General features: G+C 37.8%; 1 long non-coding RNA gene across 1 annotated transcript; it reads right to left on the bottom strand.

The window, feature by feature from the left end:
• Positions 1-11,470: 11,470 nt before the first annotated feature.
• LOC127533715 (uncharacterized) lies at positions 11,471-12,469 on the bottom strand. Its single transcript, XR_007941466.1, has 2 exons — positions 11,972-12,469; positions 11,471-11,888 (listed from the first exon to the last, which is right to left on the bottom strand). It is a non-coding gene; the product is annotated as an uncharacterized LOC127533715 (long non-coding RNA).
• Between the last annotated feature and the right edge of the window lie 3,350 nt (positions 12,470-15,819).

The following is a 15,819-nucleotide window of genomic DNA, read 5'->3' as shown; positions in this document are numbered from 1 at the left end:
ATCAGCACCTTTTGTCCTCATGCAGCCCCACATCATCATACTTCCACCTCCGTGCTTCACTATCAGGACAATGCATTCACTGTGCTAGTCCTGGTCTTCTTTTCTTGTTCTTCTGCACAAAACTACAGGAAGAAATTTGCTATAGAGCAACTAAGGGCTGATTTTATTGGACGCCATCCATCTTTTGTTCAGAGCTGTGGCTCTGTATTTTTTTTTTTTACAAACATGTTTCTCAGCAATTTATTTGTTTTACACATTTAAATATCCATAGTTACCTGTTTTTAAAAAAGCCAAAAATATGCATAATTTCATGAAAAATTCAGGCAAGAATCTGCATTTTAATTTTAGAAAAAGTATTTTTATGAGTTGGTTGTTTTCATTCTTTTAACTATTATTCTGGAGCCCCAGCTACTGGAAACATGCCATTTATTTATTGCTTATTTGTTCAACAGTGCAGTGGTTACATATGGCTGCCAGCCTACAGTATACCACCTTATGGATCAACCAGCATGGACGGACTATTCACGGCGCTTCCTCTCTCTTATCCAGGGACTCAGAATGTTAATTTAAAGGTGGTTAAGTTGAGTGAAATCAGATCACTGCTGAAGAGGATATTTGGTTTTACACACTTTCAGAAACAGATTGATTGATTGGTTCAGGAAAATCTCTATTTGAGTCCTGAATTATCAGTTTTATTGTTGATGTGCTTCAGTTTCTAGATTGTCCCACAGTCACAGATTATTTGATGTACTTGATCAGATTCTGAATAGATGAAAATTTACGTGAAAATTTCAGGTTATATCTAAAAAAAAAAAAGTTTATGAGATATTGTCTGTCAATCATTGACTCAAATTTCAATTCAGAAAAAAAACATTAATACATCAAAATTTCACAGACATCTCTATAAATATCCATATTTTATTCTATAAAAATTCAGCAGAAATTGGCCATTTAAAAAACTGTTCAATTTACTTTATAAAACCTGTCACCATCCAAGTTTTATGAAAAATGCATGCCAGTCACGTATTTTCAAACCCAGCAAAAAGTTCTCTTCATCTTCAATTTTGCAAAACTTTACTGTCAAAAATGTTTGTGAGCAAACAAAACAATTCTGATGTGTTAAAACAGAAAAACATTTTTTAAAAAGTTAAAAAGTTCAAGTTCTTACTATAAATTTTTACAATAAATGTGTGCACTAAATTTCAAAAGTTCCTGAGATGTTGCGCTTAAAACCTACATTCAGCTTTCAGTTTATTAAAAACATACTGAAATTTATCTTGCAAAAATATTTAATATATTAAGCTAATACATCACATATGTCTCTATAAATATACATATTTTATTCTAAAAATGTCAGGAAACGTTCAGCAGAAATTAGTCATGAAATGGTCAAAAACTGGCAAAGAATCCTGCGAGTTTTTAAAACAAGTTCCTCAGATGTTGTCTATCAAACAGCCTGGAAGCTGAAAATGGGTCAGGATAACTGAACATTTTTTTCATTCAGTATTGACCAATTCGCTGAAATTTAATAAAATATTTAGAGAGATATGTATGAAATTTTAGCTTGATTTACTAAACACTTTGCAAGATAAGTTTCAGCTCATTTTTTTTAATGAAAGGAAGTTTTTTTTTAGATAAAATCCTGAAATTTTATTTCTCATCACTGATTCAGAATCTGTAATATTAGACAAGTAGATCAAATAATCTCTGATTATGGCTGAGTTGAAATAGGAAAAAGAAATTGAAACCATCATGAAAAGTCATGAGATCATAACAAAAAATAACTTGATAGTTCAGGTGTAATCTGTTTTCTGCACCATATAAAGCGGCATGTCAAAATAATGCAAGAAAGCACAAAGAAAAGTTTTAATCAGAAATACTTCATCATAATTTTTTTGAAAAGGTTTTTTTGTTGAACTTTATTGATTGAGGTTTGACAAGTTGTACCACAGGAACAAAACTATTGGTAGATGGCATGATCCAAATAGAACAGAGTTCATTCAATATCTTTAAAAATATTCATATTATCAAATATAAAAGATTCTAGCCACATCAGAGATGGCCGAGCAGAAATTGTTCTCAGGATTTAATGACCTTATTAACAATTTAAAGTCTTTTTTCAAGTTGAAGTCGTGATAAATCATCTTACATGACTAAAACTCGAAATCTCTTTTTTTTACAGTGTGATAGTTTGTCTGTTTATAGACTTCTGCATTTTCCTCATCTGGAGTTAAACCAACAAGAAAACTTCCAAACTTGATGCCATAAAGCAGACAATGATCTGTATCGGAGACATCACACTGCACGCTTCATTTTAGGCTGCAAATGAAGCCTCGCTACCGCAGACAAAAATACTTTCTGTAGATCAGTCTGTGTGTCTTTGCAGAGCGTTGTTGTGATTTTAGATCCGGAGAGAACGACTGACAAGCTGAGAATAATCACCGCTGAGGTCAGGTGACTCCATCTGATGGACCAAACTCCCTCCACCTCTTTACTTTCGCTGTCTGCAGGTTTGAGCCCAGATTTATCACCAACAGGACAGCCGAGCAGAGACTTCTGTACCCTCCTGTTGTCCTCGTTTACGAGCACCAAAAAGTACTGCTCCCTTGTCTGAAAAAAATCCAAAAATTCAGCAAAAAAATCCCCAAATTTATAAAAAAAATTGCAAAATCTTCACGAAGAAAATTACAATAATTCCTTAAAAATTCTGTTAAAAATTTTATTTAAAAAAATCCCCAAACTTGGCAAGAAATAAAAATTGAAAAAACGAAATAAACAAAAATTGTAAATATTTTCAAAAAATGAATAAAAATCTTCCAGAAGTTCCTAAAGGTAGATTTTTTGTGAATGTTCTTAAGAAACATTTTAACATTTCATTTTTTCAAAGATTTCCCAAAAATGTTGAAAAAGTGGACATCAGAAGTTTCACTGTGAAAATATATTTTTTCCACATTTTTAAACTTTAAAACGGGTCATTTTGACCCGCAGGACGACATGAGGGTTAAGTAATGACGAAAAAAATGAAGTATTTGTGCAACAACTTACACTAAAATCAACCAAAACAAGAACTGCAGTGAGTAAAGAGGCAACGCTTCAGTGAAAATCACATGTAAACTAACATGACATCCTCCAACTTGTGCAGTTTTTTCAAACATTTATGGCAGAAAGTTTCTGCAAAATGTGTAAAACAAGCTTTCCATGCATCTTCTGTGTGAGGACGGATATTTGTTGTTGCAGCTTTTAGGAAACATATGAGGCATCAGTCAGAAGGCAAAGGGACAGGTTTCTATTTGTTCTACTCTTTTTTTATTTTATTCATCTCACTTTTTGTGTTCCTTCTTCCAACACAAGCCCTCCTGCTACAAATGTGGACACAATATGGCCGTCTAATTATCTGACTAAAGCTTCATTTCTCACACTCTAAATTAATATTAAGATTTCTGGTGTTAAAAAATAGAAACATCAGAAGGAGTGTTAGTCAGTGAGCGCTGTGCTGTCGGCCCACCAGGTGACTCAGGTAGTTAGTGAAAAGTCAGGATCTTGTTCCACTAATGCACAGCTCCAGCAAACACACATTACACGCTGATTAGTCGTGTCTGAACCTGTCAGAAAACAACAAATTCATCAGTGATCAATTACCTGGTGACCTAAAGTGACCTCTGAACCTGACGTCAGATCAGTGCTACCAACAGGCTGAACTTTAGGAGATCACCTGGAAGTCTAACAGCAGAAGAATGAGTACAAACTCATGAAAATCGACCTGTTTATCCTATTTTAAATGCCTCAATGAACCAATTTTACTGTTTACTAGTTCAGTCATTATAAAGTTTTAACCAGTTTCTCTGAAATGATTGAAAATGTTACAGAACAAAATCTGAATATTTACAAAGACGTCTGCAAAATGTTAGCCTGATCAAACACTTAAAGATTATTTCCATGTTGTTGCTTTTTAACTGAAAGACAGCATCTCAGGAGCTTTTTCAGATAAAAACCTGCAACATTCTTTTAAATTTCTGACCATTTCAAGACCGGCCTTCCTTGAAATTGTGTAGAATAAAATGTGCATATTTTACAGAGATGTCTGTGAAATTTTAGCTCAAAATATCAAACACTTTGCAAAATGAGTTTCAGCACATTTTTTAATTAATTGAAATCTGAGTCTACATTTGAAAGACAACATCTCGGGACGTTTTGAAATTTACTGCAAAAATTTATTGTAAAAACTTGCGGTAACCCCTGAACTTTTCAATTTTATTTTTATAATTTGCTGTTTTAACGCATCAGAAACATTTTCTATTTAATACCGGAACACATTTTTGTGTCTCATGAACATTTTTTGCAGTAAGGTTTTGCAAAATCGATGATGAGGAAGAGAACTTTTTTGCCGGATTTCACATTTTTGACACTTTGGCATGTGTGTTCCATAAAAACCACATATTTTATGCAGCTAGTTGAACAGTTTTTTAAATCAGTTTTGACCAATTTCTGCTGAATCTTCCCTGAAATTCTCGAGAGCAAAATCTGAATATTCATAAAGATGTCTGCAAAGATTACTTCTGTGTTGTTGTGATTTAATGAATAAAATATGTCACTGTCTGAATTGTATGGCGCATGCATGCAAAAGGGTCACATATTTTGAAATCCAGCAAAAAAGTTTCCTTCTTCATCATCAGTTTTGCAAAATTTAACTGCAAAAAATGTTCATGAGGCAGAAACATTTGCTCTGGTTTGAAATGCAAAACAATTCTGATGCATCAAAACAGCAAATTACAGAAAAAAAAAATGTCATTCATTCTACTGGATATGTTTACATTTTGACCTGATGGTGGCGCTATATGAAAAGTAAATTTCATGTCAATCTATTCAGATGTTTCTAATAACATCTGGATGACTAAACTGAAAACAACAGAGTCAGAGAATCAAAGCAATCATCAGGATTCACCACCAGGGGACCAAGAACGCTGCTCAAAATCTCACAGGATCAGAGGAACTTCAGCTTTGGATCAAAGAGATCAATGGACCAACAAACTGGCCTCCGTAAAAACACGAGCTCCACGCTGCCAGATGTGCTGCATCAAAACAAACAGAAACTTCTCCTGACCGAGCCTCCAACCAGATGGCGCCATGATTAGCGCCCACTCACTCCACGTTCAAATCCCCCGCCTCACTTATAGCTCAGAGAGTGGACAGATGTTGTGGTGTGAGGGGTCAGCGCTGGATTGTCCCGACCCCACATGATACCAGCCGGCTGCCAAACGGGATCAGAACCACTTCCTGCATCATTAGCATGCCCTTGGGAAAATGAGGATTTCCCAACAGTTTTGTAGTGTTTCTCCCATCATGCATCTGCCGGCCTGCGGCTTTGTGCTGGACGGCCTCGGGGTTGTCTTTACAAAGAAATCACCTTCAGATCTGAAGCCGTCACGTGGATCTGGAGGGTCGGTTCTTACTGCCTCAACCAGAACCTTCAGGTCGACCTTTACCAGCCACAGGTAGAAATGTTGACGCTGCATCCCACAGAGGAGAGTCTTCTTCCTCCTCATCCTCACCCACAAACCTAAAAACCTTCAGAGAACCACCCATTTAGAATTTGTAAATTAGAATGCACAAACAATGAAATAATTTTAACGTGTTTACAAAGAAGGTAAAGCTACTAAAAACTAAAATCTGATGTTTTTTCTACGTTCTGATGACCACACATGTATTTTCTTATCTGTAAGTTTATTTGATTAGAGCCATTTTCCCCAATATTTGTTTTTTTTATTCCACAGTTGTAAAGAACATTTAGAGATTTTAATATTTTTTCCTGTTCATAATGTGATCATTAACAAACATGCTATTGCTAAGAAGATATTACATTTTCCACATTCACCGTCCTGTTTAAGCTTGAAAGCTTCAGAAGGTTCTTGGAACAGGATTCTTCTGTGCAGGTAGTAATTTAATCTTCAAACCTGAACATGTGATTTGATCAAACACACAAACCTACTGACAGGACCTTGAAATGAAAGGGTTTCTACGGCTCCATAAATTCAGTGTTCTGCATGACGTTTTGCTCTAAATCCAACATTTCCTGAAAGTTTCATCAGTCTAGAGACACATTAAACCTTAGGTGGAAGGAATTATTGAAGTGACAAGTCTTTTTCACCACACAGGAGCATTATTCCGCCACTGTGGGTCCAGTAATGAATTAATTATCCCAGGAGTGTCAAACTCATTCTGGTTCAGGTTCCACATTCAGCCCAGTTTGATCTCCAGTGATCAGTAAAATCACAGCATGATAACCTACAAACAACCACAACTCCTAATGGTTCCTTTGTTTTACTGCCAACAAGTGCATTCTGAAAATATTCACATTTAAGGAGGTATCTTTTTACAAAACATCATTAACAACCTGAAATTTCTTACGAAAAATAAATTAATTTTCAGCAACATTCAGCCTCAGTTTATCATTTACACATTATAACTTCCAGATCACCGTTTATCCACAAAAAAGTGCAAACTTTTCGTCACAGCTATCTGGAACTGAACGATATAGTAAATGACTTTATGATCAAAATGACAAAAGTCAGACAAAAAAAAACAACAAAAGCAAGACAAAATATTTCAAAAAGGACACAGACTACATGAAACAAGACAAAAAAGAGACACAAAATTTGATAAATGTTACAAAGCGACAAAAAATGGACAAAAAAATCACAAATGAAAAAATGAGACAAAGAATGAGCAAAGAAACACAAAACGACAAAAAAAGCTAAATGTAAAAAGACAAAAATAATACAAAAATGTAAGCAAGATGAAAAGGAAACAAAACGATAAGGAGGAACAAAACGACAAAAATCAGACAAAAAAAGACTAAAACAACAAAAACAAGACAAAACATTACAAAAATGAAACAAAGGACATAAAACGAAACAAAAAAGCCAAATTTGACAAAAAAGTTACAATGCAACAGAAAATGGAGACAAACAAGAGAAGAAATGACAAAAAAGAACAAAACGACCAACAAATAGACAAAAAAAGATGAGTGAGACAAAAGGAAACACAAAATGACAAAAACGAGAAACAAAATGACAAAAAAGATTAAAAAACAACAAAAACGAGACAAAATATTACAAAAATGAAACAAAATAGCAAAAGAGCAACGAGCAGTCTAATATTTTACTTTATGATCAAAACAACTTTTCTCGAAATTATTTAACTTCATAGTTTTACAAATTTACAGTCTGCAGTTAAAATCTTCTCTGTAATTTTTACACTTTACAAAGCCATCCTGTGGGCCAGATTGGACTCTATGGAGGGCCGGTTTTGTCCCACAGGCCACATGTTTCACACCAATGAAGTATCCCAATTATCCCAGTGACGTGTGTCAGCGCTGACAGGTGGCTCTCTGAGATGATCGCATTATTAAACCCAGATATACACAACGTATAGAGGGAACACAGCCAGGCCTGATGGGATTTACACAGGAGGAAAATAAAATATAGAAAAAACCCCGCCGCTGTCTAATCCTTTGTGAGCCAAATGCAATCACTTCCTGTCATACAGGTTGAAGATGAAAATTTCACACTTGGCACAAACGTTGCTTGTTTCTGTTCAGTCACAAATCCAGATTAAAACAGGAAATGCCGGCTTACATAACGGTGTCATGTCAGAACACAGTAGCATAATTCACTGCAGGTGTCAGACGGCAGCTTGGTGATGAACCGAGGAGTCTGCAGCTCTTTACCCCACTGATAGTCTGACTCAGCTCATGTAGACTGTGGCTTAATTTGTCATTTCCACCACATATTTCATGCAGATTTCGCCTGCCTTTAACCTATTATGTCACTGCCTTCACACCAACCTCAGAGGACCACCTTAGACGCTGAAAAATGCAAGTTTTGCTAAAGATATAAGATCTGGATCTGGTTTTTTGCTTGCTTTTGGTGAATTATCCATTTTAAAGATGGTGTTTGCCTTCCTGAATACAATATTTTGCATTGTTGCTGTATCCGGAAGTCTAAAGTGATGCTGTGGCGCTAGCTCTCCATGGTAACTGATGCTGTGCATTTAGATCTCCATGGTAACTGATGCTGTGCAGTTAGATCTCCATGGTAATTGATGCTGTGCAGTTAGATCTCCATGGTAACTGATGCTGTGAAGCTAGATCTCCATGGTAACTGATGCTGCAGAGCTAGATCTCCATGGTAACTGATGTAGTGGAGGTAGCTCTCCATGGTAACTGATGCTGTGCAGTTAGATCTCCATGGTAACTGATGCTGCAGAGCTAGATCTCCATGGTAACTGATGCTGCAGAGCTAGATCTCCATGGTAACTGATGCTGTGAAGCTAGATCTCCATGGTAGCTGATGCTGCAGAGCTAGATCTCCATGGTAACTGATGCTGCAGAGCTAGATCTCCATGGTAACTGATGCTGTGGAGCTAACCTAAGAGCTGTACTACGAAGTCAATTCAACATAGTAGGACATAAAGTACAACAAAAACTAAAACCTCAGTCAGAGTTAATGGATATCACAAAGGTAGTTTTCAACTTTCTTTCTCAACTCAGACTTTCTACTTCAAACTCTTCTACTGCACAAAATAAAATCGATGGTGTTCAGCTGCTTCAGTCAACAGGTTGTTTTAATGGAGAACAATGAGGAAAATAAAAATATGACAGTAAAACGCTGCAACTGCAAATGATACAGGACAATAATGCTGGTAGAAAACTGATAAACGTGTTCATTTTTTTTATATTATCAATGCAGCTGATTATTGATAACTAATAGCTGTGCATTAAATGTGAGTTTGAAGCAGAAAGTTAACAAAGAAAGTTAACAACCATCTTCATGACTGTTATCTCCGACTGAGTTTTTTGTTTTTGGAGCCGACTTACTCACAGAAAGTCTAGATTTGTCACACTTGCTTTGTGGTACAGCTCTAAAGATGACTGGTTCAAAGAAATACGTCAAACTCGGTGCATTTTCTAATAATGAGGTGCAGTCACGCCATTCTACAGTGTTATAGAGAATGGTCTGACTATGCCAGACTAACTAATCAGCCAACCAGCACCTGTGGATAGGACTTTAAGTCATTCTCCATTATTTAGTCTCTTATTATGTCGCCTTACTGTCTTCTTCCTCCACCCATCATTACATCTTTCACATTTTCAGTGCAGTATTATTACTATTAATTTGCAGGGTGAAAAAGAATTGATTTGCAAGACCCTTTAGGTGTAGACTAAAAGAAATATGCTTGGACAATGGACTAAAGAGTGAGGAAAATTAAAAATAATGAGGTGTCTCTGCAGCAATAATGCGTATCATAACCTCTAAACACGACATTATTTCTGCCTCCCAGCAGATTAAACAAGTTTTTCCTCATATCTGGGCGATAATGCAGCTTTTTTTCTACCCTCCGAGTTGTTCCAGATAATTATATTTCTGTCTTATGACGCAAGTACACGCTGCACGCTGGTACACAACCAGACTGTAAATTATTTTCACTCACCATTAGTCTTAATTGCAGTTGTTTGAGATGCAGCATCGTTATGAAGGCCAATTAAAACTCCAAACATGTCCATGCAATTATAGCAGGATGTTAACATTTGTTTATCTGCACTTTATTATTTAAAACCCTGCAATATCCCTGTAATGTTTTGTAGAACTCATGCCTTCTGTCTGTGTGCATCCAGATAAACATGAGTCCCCTAAAGGATGGAGGTGGCAGATTGCTTTTATTTTTCCTGGGGGCAACAGTGGAATCTTTATTGTACAACAAATTCCAGCAGAGCGGCTATGAAGCAGAAAACTGGCATAAACCAGTCGTACCAAAAAGTAAGTTAGTGCAGTGACAAAGAAACTTCATGTCTGGAAGAAACAAACAGAAAAATCACCAGAAGGTAGAACACAGTGTTTAATCAAGTAAATAAAGACAGCAAAGGTTCCCAAAGTAAAATTTTAAATACAGAACAAATATGTTTATGTTGTACCACCGCAGCTAGTTTCATTAGAAGTAAGCTGATTAAAGTCACAAAATGGTTTAATATAAGCAAAACCTGCAGGAATGAACATATTTTCCCACCAAAACACAAAAACTGAAGCAGATCAGGGGCCTGTTTCACGAAGCAGGTTCAAGAAACTCTGAGTTTCTTCCACGACTCTGAGTTGATCTACTCTGAGATAGAAAACTCTGAGTTTTCGGTTTCACAACGGCTGATTTGAGTTGGGTTAATTAACTCGGAGTAGTTTGACCCGGAGTTACGCGCGTGCACCGCAACTCTGAAAAGACAGCATCAATGGAACCCCAATTCGACGAGTCACCATGGAAACGGGGAAGCGCAAGGCTGCGTTTTTGAACTGGAAGTTTTTAACACGCTCATATGGCGAGTTTGAACACGTTTTTAGAAAGAAGTGCAACACCGTTGCAGCTGCAAAAGAAGGGGAGACAGCGTGGAGAACAGCCCGGATCAATGCGTAAGTTTAAATGTAGTCCTTTGTAATCGTAATAATATTGCAGGGAATAACTGTCTGAATGGCAGCCTAGTAAGTTATTTCATTTAGAGGAAATCCCGACGGGGCAGCAGCTTAAGATGAAATATAAAAACATTGTTCAAAGAGGTCAGACCTCGGCATTATTTCATGGAGGTACTTCGTGTTGATCATGTTTTACATTGTAAAGTAGCCTAAATATTAAGTGGCTGTTTGACTGTGCAGTTGTTTTATCCACACATAGCCTAAATGTCTGCATCCATATCATGTCCTGTTAAATAATTAAGCCTATTTAAACTAACATAGACTTCTGCTCAGCCAACAGAAAGAAAGCAGATGCCTGTAAAACGGTGGTATAAAAGGTCATGGATGCACATATATATATATATATATATATACACACACACACACACATCTTGTAATTGTAAGTAGGCAACACTCCAAAGATTTATCCAAATGGTAGTTTAAGTTTACTGAAACATGTCACTGATCTAGGATGAAGAGGATGAAACTGTGTCTGCTGCCTTTACAGAGGGGGATCCAGAAAGGCATACAGAGGTATGTTACTGATAGTTCTCTTCCCATTCAGATTTTGGGTGGAATATAGAGTGTGACATTTAGCCTACACTGAAGTATTGCACATTCTCATCCTTTTTAACAGAGAATGGCTGGACAGCAGCAGGATGGTTCCTCAGCTTCCACTGCACAGACTGACACAGTGAGATGGATGTTCAGGAAACACCAGAGCTTCATTCTGTGGAATTCATGTGCAACTGTATAACTGAATGTCCTCTATGTATTCCCAGTTATCAGTAAAACAGATTTACAAACTGCATTTGCTGAGAAAAATACAAAAAAACAGATTAGGAGGGCAGATCTGGAAATTGAAATACTGGAGCACAAGTTAGAGGTGGTGATGGTCACAGGTGAATTATGTTAACTACTGGAACATGAACTGAACTATCTCTTTATTTGTAGGAAATAAAGAAGAGCAAATGAAATGTGTATCATGTCTTTATTTGCTGTGGTGGTGATGATGGGGACTTAAACTCTAAAGTGATTATTGCATACGGTGTCTCTGACTGCTCTGCTGTCCTGGATAGCTGCAGGTGGATGGGCTCATCATCTGGGTCTTCAGTTTGTAGGGCAGGGTGTTGCTCTCCTCTAATAGTGGTAATATTATGAAGAACAACACATGCCACAGTAATATCACAGGCCCTCTCAGGGGTCACCCTGAGGTGATGTAGGCTCTGGAAACGGGCTTTCAGCAGGCCTATGGTCATCTCCACCCGGGCTCTGGTCCTGCAGTGAGTCCGGTTGAAGTTCTGTTGGGCGCCTGGTTCAGGGTCAGGGTATGAGGTCATCAGCCTGGGTTGTCATGGTAACCCCTGTCACCCAGCAGAAGGCCATCAAACTCTCCTGTAATGTATAGTGGATACATCAGAGCATATTAAAGGACAGAGACAAGAGAATTCTATTGTGAAAATCTTTATGCTGCTGACCACGCTGCAGTCTGTTGCTCAGGTTAGACTCTCCATAAATCCTGGAGTCATGAACAGACCCAGACCACTTGGCCTCCACATTAGAAATGATGTATGCAGCATCACATATGATCTGGACAGTGCAGAGAATGACAGATGTTGAACTATGATGCAGTCTTTAACATTTAGAAACAGTAGTCAGTCTACCTGTAGCCTACCTGCACATTTATGCTGTGAATGGACTTCCTGTTCATGATGTGAGGGAGCTGTGATGGGGATGTGTGTGCATCTATGCAGCCAATCACACTGGGAAATCCTAAAAGAAATTAAAATGACTAATCCCAGTCTGAGGCTGCAGCACAATGTCATTAACAGAATATGATTTAAAATGAATGTAACAGATCTCTACATCATTCACCTGTAATCCTGTGGATCCTCCTTGATGCTCTGACAGGTTTATGTCCAGGAAAACCACAATGATGGTAAAAGTCGTTTCAGAGCCAGGAAAACTTTTCTGACTGTCCTGCATACAGTTGTCTTACTGAAGTGCTCTGCATCTCCGACAACATATAAAAACTTCCATTTGCAAAGAACCGCAGCGCAACACATAATATCTGCTGGATGTGAGAGCATGACTGGTTGATAATGTAAATGTAAGGACGGATTAGGTTGTTTATGTAGATTATGGACTTGGAACGAATATGAAACGGTACCGCTCAAACCGATAATTGTCCGGAAATGCGAGAACATTTATGCCCGGTCTGATAACAATCTACCGACGAATATTTAATTATCTGTGCAGTAATGCTGCTCCTCTATCCACTGGATCGTTAATAAAAGCTGTTCTACTCCAAAACTCGCTCGTTTACTGACTGAATGAATGAGGAAATGAAACAGCGTGTGTGGCTGAAAGAGGGCGGAGACGGAAAGAAACTCGAGGTTTTCTCAGGTAAACCTGCTGCCGACCAGGTTCAACTCTGTTACTGCGGTAACTGACTGAGAGTTTAAGTTACCCCTCTTTGTGAAACAGGCTCGAGTTACCCCTCTGTCTCTGGGTTAAGTTACCTCGCTTCATGAAACGGAAAACTCTGAGTTTCCCTCATTTCAGGGTTAAGAAACTCAGAGTTTTCAGTGAACCTGCTTCGTGAAACAGGCCTCAGCTCAAGGAACACAAGCAAGAGCTAAAGACCAAGATCCCAACAAGTGCCATTCATTTGTAGCTAAAATATTTCCATCTTGGTGTCAGGCACAATGAGTAAAACCACAATATCATGCAGGTAGTTTCAGTATTGTGGCTAAACAGTGTTTTTTTGGTTGCAAATCTGACAAAATGAGTTAGCACAACATCGCTAGGTTAGCTTAACTGCGATAGGAAGTATACAGGTCTGTTCCACCAACTTCAGGAAGTCATTTCAAACTCTCATTTAGCATTTTTTAGATGTAGATTTGAGGAATACATGAAGCATTTTCTCAGGGATTCAGCTGTAGGCTATATGAAAAAGACTTCAGGGTATGAGAAACAAAAAGTAAACCCGCATGATTTTTGGATTAATGGCTAACGTGCTAGAAAACAAACATTACAAGATCATTTCTAATCTTTTAGAGATGAATTTGTCCTTTCTGAGATGGAAACTTGCTGCTTTGTTTGCTTCATGCTAAGCTACGCAAAGCTAACCTACAAAAACATCTTGGACCAATGTGCTGAACGTAGAAGATGAAACTAGTATTGATCTTCTCAGAAGGTAAAAAGTAGTTTTGAAGGTATCTGGGTTTTTTTTAAATCTAAAGCAGTACAAGCTGACATGACACTATAGCAAATGAATGTGAAAACTTTGACAAAATATAAAAGGTTTTTGCTCCAAAAGATTTTTTTTCATGTCAAGCTGCAGCTCAGCTCAGCTTTTAGGAGCTTTTTAAGTAAATTTGAGCTCTTTGTTTGGCTGTCTGGTTCATTCTCAGCAGCAGCTAGCAGTTATTTGCAGAAAAAACCTCTAAAAACCCCAAATGTTCTCCTTCTGATAAGAATCCAACAAAGACAGAGCGTTATTGACGACGTGGTGAACATAGCAGCTGCAGAGCTGAATAATTCCCTCAGGAGCTGTTAGAAATAAAATAAAAATAAACCTGAAAGAAAATGAATGTTGGACCTTAAATGAATTCTGCATCTATGTTGATATTTTGTTTTTGCAGAAAGATTTACTGCCAAGTGGGTTACCATAAATGAGGAATTTGACTTTGTTTTGGTGCAAAAATAACAGTTAAACAGTAGCATATGAAGTCTAACATAAAAACCAACACTTATTTCAAGTGGAGGCTTTCTCTTCAACTGAAGAGAAAAATTAGGGGTCAGATGTTTTCCTGACCTGAAGTTTCTCAGTTTGATGTGACCGCTGTTTAACCAGTGGAGCTGAAATCACAAGAAATGTAATCTGACTACACTTGAAGTGTTCATTAATCTCTTTTCACCAAAATACAAAAACTGAAGCAGATCAGCTCGAGGAACATGAACAAGAGCCGAGATCCCAGCAAGTCTGATCCACCTGTAGCCAAAAGATGTACATCTTGGTGTCAATATCAGGCAGGTGGTTTAAATATTGTGGTTAAATCAGTGTTTGTTTGGTCACGGATCTGACAAAATGAGTTAGCATGGCAACACTAGGTTAGCTTAACTGCTACAGGAAGCTATAGGTCAACTTCTGCTTCATGAACTTCAGGAACTCAATTCAAACTCTCATTTTGCATTTCTTTCATTAGCTTTGAGAAAAAAATAAGGATTTTTCTCAGGATTCACATGTAGCATAACACTCAACTTAAACACAGTTTTATGTCCACTAAAGGAAAATTTTAAAGGAAAATACAGAACAGTTGGTGTTATGTTGCAACACTTTAGCTCCATCTAGCTGGTACTGAGTTTTATTAGAAGTATGCTGATTATTAGTCACAAAAAAGTCTGATCATGTAGCCAAAAGATGCACATCTTGGTGTCAATATCAGGCAGGTGGTTTAAATATTGTGTCTAAATCAGTGTTTGCTTGGTCACAGGTCTGACAAAATGAGTTATCACGGCAACGCTAGGTTAGCTTTACTGCTACAGGGAGCTGACCTGTGTTCCACAGACTTCAGGAACTTAATTCAAATTCTCATTCAACATTTCTCTCCTGAACTTTGAGAAAAAAGTGTTTTTCTCAGGATTCACGTGTAGCATAACACTCAACAACTTAAATGCTGTTAAATTTTAATTTACAAACACCAACTGGATGAGGTGTCACCCTGTGCTGGTATTAGCATGCTGCTAATGGAACATTTAATCAGCGTTGGTAGTTTTCAACCACAGTCAGGCTTCCTCCGGCTGCTGGCTGTGGATCCTCCATCTGTCTCATATCTCATCTCATCAGATCTCCTCTCTTTGTTCTGGAGGCGTCGGGTTTCTGTTTGTCGGCGGGCGTGATGACTAACCGCTCATTGTTACGAACACGCCGCCTGTTTGCATGTGAGCTGACCTGCTTGACACGGTGACACGAAACTGCAGCGACAAGTCGTTCACGCCGAGATCTCAGTGAAAGATACGAGACGAAGATTTATATAACAGTCTGGTGGGAAGTTTCAGTCCACTCTTGTCTGATTCATCCCACCGATCGCTCCTCATACCGAGCACACAGAAGCAGAATGAAAGTTTAAACTGTGAACTGATGCAGCTGTGGAGAAATAAAACAGGTTCTGCAATATTTTAGGGTCGAGACCGTTCTCCTCAACCAAACAACTGGAGGTCTCAAACATCTGTGCAACATCCAGGGCCAAAATATTTATCACAAGTCTGCAGCATTTTAAAGGAGTGAGCAGATTAAACTGTTGCAATAGCACTACAACAT

This window comes from Acanthochromis polyacanthus, chromosome 4, assembly GCF_021347895.1.
Source record: "Acanthochromis polyacanthus isolate Apoly-LR-REF ecotype Palm Island chromosome 4, KAUST_Apoly_ChrSc, whole genome shotgun sequence".
Taxonomy (NCBI): Eukaryota; Metazoa; Chordata; class Actinopteri; family Pomacentridae; genus Acanthochromis; species Acanthochromis polyacanthus.
The sequence above is the reverse complement of the archived record's forward strand: the minus strand, read 5'-3'. Positions and strand labels throughout refer to the sequence as shown.